General features: G+C 38.9%; 1 protein-coding gene across 3 annotated transcripts in view; it reads left to right on the forward strand.

Moving 5' to 3' along the window:
• Positions 1-667: 667 nt before the first annotated feature.
• Positions 668-5,000, forward strand: part of LOC144521367 (uncharacterized) — a 13,156-nt gene continuing 8,823 nt past the window's right edge. For 2 of the 3 annotated variants that reach the window (XR_013502305.1, XM_078255922.1), the window contains exon 1: positions 669-1,064. The gene's annotated coding sequence lies outside the window, so the exon portion shown is untranslated. Of the gene's footprint in view, positions 1,065-5,000 lie in introns of all 3 variants that reach the window. The other variant, XM_078255933.1, reaches the window with a different exon arrangement.

Raw genomic sequence — 5,000 nt, forward strand, 5'->3', positions numbered from 1 at the left:
CAACCTAGCACCTTAACTGGATATATGTCTCTGTAATGAAGTTTTTTGCTGCAACAGTTTTGTTGCAATATTGAAAATAAAACAAGACTTTTGATGACGATCTGGTGACTTGCACATGTGTGACTTATTCCCACCTCTGGCAGAAAGCTCCGGATTCTGTCTTTCATGTCGTTACATCGTACGGATTGCGATGATGTCTTCCAGTTACGTGGCGTCCGGTTCGAACACCCATGACACCATTTCTATTGCAGAGGAAACTATGAAAACGCCTTAACACTCATAAAATGTATGTATGAATAAAATGTAAATGCATATCTCAAGAACAAAAAAATATACAGGGTTAAAACAACTTTTGGAGTGTTGATTTTTAATTTTATTTTTTATTTATGACACAATTTCAATACTTTTATTATTGATTATGGGATATTGACTTACATTAGCTTTTAGCTCAGGTTGTGCTGATTTTAGGGATATGAAGCATTTGAAGATACTCCAGGAAATGACATCACAATAAGCAAATATTTAGGCACTGGCGAACCGTTTCTATTGCAGAGTTCAAAGGGTTAAGAAGTCAATCAGTGTCATACTGTATGTGCAGTGTGTAAACTCTGTCTGTGTGTGTGTGTGTGTGTGTGTGTGTGCGTGTGTGTGTGTGTGTGTGCGTGCGTGCTGGCGGGTGTGGCAGGTGTGTGTGTGTGTGTGTGTCTGTCCTTGTCTGTTTCTATGTGTGTGCCTGCGTGTGTGTGTGTCTGTTAGTGTGTGTGTGTTTGTGTTAGTGTGTGTGTGTGTGTGTGTGTGTGTGTGTGTGCGTGCGTGTGTGTGTGTGTGTGTGTGTGTGTGTGTGTGTGTGTGTGTGTGTGTGTGTGTGTGTGTGTGTGTGTGTGTGTGTGTGTGTGTGTGTGTGTGTGTGTGTGTGTGTGTGTGTGTGTGTCTTTAAGCACTTCAAACAGCAGAGTGTCTCAGTGTTTGTTCACTCTGTTAATAAGTAAACCAGCAGCAGGAACAACACTCGTCACACACAGAGTCTGAACCTGAACATACAGCTGTCTGCTCCGTGCCCACAGGTAGGTTTATTCACACTTTATTTCTTTTCATCAGCACGCCAACATGGATACTTTTCTCTATGTTTCTATTAGAAATAAACTCTCTTTGAGTCTGTAACAGTCACAGGTTCAGACTCATTCGTTCTCCCGTCCTTCAGCTGTCTCTATTAAAATATTTCAATGATAAGTGTAAGAAAACTAATCTTAGAGACTTATTTTATTAGATGTTTCGTAGACGACTGTTTTATTTATATTGAGTATCAGAATAAAAGTGAAAGTGAAATGAAAGTACAGTATTTCAACAAACCTCTTTACCAAAAGTCTTTACCACACGGATGCTGCTAAAACATGGGAAATGTTTTCAAATATTAGGCGTTAGAAAACTAATCTGAGACTTATTATATGAGATGTTTTGCAGACACACTTATTTTGAATATCAGAAATAAAGGATATGAAAGTACAGATGTGTCAACAAACACACAAGTCTTTACCACACAGACACCGCTTATGGAAACTATTAAAACAATAAAACAACATGTTGTTATCACGTTATGATGGAGAAAACTGCAGGAATATCAGACACACAGACAGACATATTTGATATAAGTATATAGCAATGGTGCGTGTGAATTTATGGCATTCGGAAAACTTGACGCGAGAGAAATTCACTTTATAATAGATAACAGATGACACATGCAGTTTATGTTTTCAGATGTGAATTGTGAGACATCCAAGCCGTTCTTACTCCGAACTCGTAAAACACGGACGTTTGGGCAGTGTCTGTCAGCGTCAGATACGACGAAAAAAGCGCCCTTCAGCGTGTTTGTAGAACGCATCGGGGAGAGCAGCAGCTACACAGCGTTTGAAGATGACGTAGCACTACGAGCGACTACGGTAGCGAGTAGTATGAAAGGCCGAAAATCCAAAAGGGAGGTTGGTTGGGGGGGTGGATGGGTCAAACAACACAACAACCGTCCCGTTCTTCTTTTCCTAAACCCAACCGTCCCGTTCTTCTTTACCTAAACCCAACTGTCCCGTTCTTCTTTACCTAAACCCAACTGTCCCGTTCTTCTTTTCCTAAACCCAACTGTCCCGTTCTTCTTTTCCTAAACCCAACTGTCCCGTTCTTCTTTTCCTAAACCCAACCGTCCCGTTCTTCTTTTCCTAAATCCCAACTGTCCCGTTCCAAGTTCTTGTCCCACGTGTCATGGAAACTTAAGCCCACCCACGACCTAACTGCGTCAAAAGTGACGCCAATAGTCCCGAAGTTTGTTAGGATATCACGCTAAAGGAGACTTTTAGCGTCAATAACAACGGCAAAGGCACCTGACCAAACGTCATATTTTACGCGATGGGAGTGAGAATGTGTTCAGACATCACACAGGAAAACAACAAAAACAACAAACGTGGGAACAAAGAATTCAAACAGAGGTACATTTTGGTTTGCAGACATTTCATATGTGATGAAAACATACACGATCATTTATCAATAATATCAATATCATATCAACGTGTATGGATACAGGGACGTGTTCTGGGATGTTGTTAAAGCGTAAACCTGCAGACAGAAGAACATTTTCAACAACAACATTCTCTGAAGAGGGAAGACGGATACTTCTCCCCCCGAAAATACGTCCTCATATCTAAACCAGAGGAGGTAACGGTCACGGTTTAAACGCATCGTGAAACATCACAGTTTGGTTAGGTTTAGGCTAGGCTCGCTTTGCCAGACCTTCCTCCACAGCGCTGCGGAGGAAGGTCTGGCTAGTCCACACAGCATTGCTGGATGGGAGAAAAACATGCTCTGGTTTATTGGCGTTTCTTTAAACCAATCACAATCATCTTGGGTGGTGCTAAGCTCCGGACGGAGCCACGGTGCCTCTGCTAAATAGTCTCGGAAAGGAACTTGTTTTGGTGGAACGTGTACGTTCAAAAGTAGTTTTAGTCGTGCACAAGGGCGTAACTTTGGGTTCAACATTGGGGGGGTTTGAGATCTCCAACTATCTAGGGAGGTCCTGGAACATGTCTTCACAAAAAAAAACAATGACAAAAGGTGACAAAAACGCCGGCCTGTGGCAGTAAAGGCAACTGCGCGCTGGCAGTCCAAATGAGTTAAATATAATAAGAAAGAAAAGACAAATATTTTGTTGAAAAGCGCTACAAACATTGAAAAAATGGGACAAAATGATGTCAAATGTTAAAATAATCAGAAAAAAACAAACAAAACATTGATTTTTATTTGATATTTTCTGCGCTTTTTTGACGTTTCTTGGGCTTTTCCCACGTTTTTGTCACTTTTTTCTGTGCTTTTTTGACATTTTTTTCTGTGCTTTTTTGAAAAAAATTTAAGCTTTTCCCATGTTTTTGTCACATTTCCTGATGATTTTTGAATTTTGCGCGCTGGCAGTCCAAATGAGTTAAACATAATAAGAAAGAAAAGACAAATATTTTGTTGAACAGCGCTACAAACATTGAAAAAATGGGACAAAATGACGCGTCAAATGTCAAAATCATCAGAAAAAAAACAGCCAAAACATTGAAAGTAAAGCGACAGAAACATCGAAGACGCGACACATTTTTGAGAGAAAGAAATATTGAAAGAAGAGTTGCAAAAATGTAGAAAAAAAGGACAGAAAAATATGTTAGAATTGTCAAAATGTCCCAAAAAGAAAACGACAAAAAAAGAGGTGGAAATGGTGGCAAAAACGACAAAGTGTTAAAAATGTAGAAAAAAAACTAACAACAAAATCGAAAAAAACTCGTTAAAAAAAATTACCAAAAATTTATAAAAATAATGAAAAAACTGTCAAAAACGCCACTAAAAAGCACTCAAAGTATCGGGGAAAAAACGTCTCTGGAACTGCCGCTATAAACGTAAACAGAGTCGTAATTGCTGCTTGAACAAACGACCTATGTGGACGTTTTTCAGGGAGGACAGTCTGGTTTTTAAACCTTCCACCAATAATTTGGAGAGGAACTGCCGCTGATTTACATGAAGCCTCATCAGGTTTCTGTCCAACACTAAAATGCAAACGTAGTAGTTAAACCGGCCCTGTGTCACCGCTGTGTTGTTTGAGTGATAAATATGTTTATATATGTAAATACGCTCCGGGTGTCAACGTGAAACCAAACAGCCGACGGCACATTTACAATTCATGGTTCTTCGGTGACTCTATGTTGGTGCACGACTCAACTCTTGTGTTGTCTCCCCGTCGGCCATGTTGCAACTTTTCGTTTTTCTGGGTCAAAAATCCAACGTTTTGGTCGTCTTTTTCGACACTTTTGTCACTTTTTTTGAAGTTTCTCTCAATATTTTCTGCGCTTTTTTGATGTTTTTGGGCGGTTTTCCCATGTTTTTGTCACTTTATCGACACTTTTGTCACTTTTTTTGACGTTTCTGTCAATATTTTCTGTGCTTTTTTGACGTTTTTTGGGGGGTTTTCCATGTTTTTGTCACTTTTTCGACACTTTTGTCACTGTTTTTGAAGTTTCTGTCAATATTTTCTGTGCTTTTTTGATGTTTTGGGGGGGTTTTCCCATGTTTTTGTCAGATTTTTGACACTTTTGTCACTTTTTTCGAAGTTTCTGTCAATATTTTTCTGCCCTTTTTTGGGCTTTTCCCACGTCTTTGTCACTTTTTTCTGTGCTTTTTTGACATTTTCTTAAGCTTTTCCCATGTTTTTGTCACATTTCCTGACGTTTTAGTCATTTTTTCCCACATTTTTGTCACTTTTTTCTGTGCATTTTTGAAATTTTTTTCATACGTTTTTCAACGTTCGTTTCTATTTATTTCTTTACATGCTATAAAATGTACTAAAACACCCAAATTCATTGAAAGTAGTGAACTGATCGTTTATTTAACTTGTGAGGAGCGTTGTAGGGAACCATCCACGTTACTTTGTTTTAATATTTGGTTGAAAGAAAACTACATTTTTGATATAGAAACGTTTAGAAAAT

Source organism: Sander vitreus, chromosome 1 (genome assembly GCF_031162955.1).
Source record: "Sander vitreus isolate 19-12246 chromosome 1, sanVit1, whole genome shotgun sequence".
Taxonomy (NCBI): Eukaryota; Metazoa; Chordata; class Actinopteri; order Perciformes; family Percidae; genus Sander; species Sander vitreus.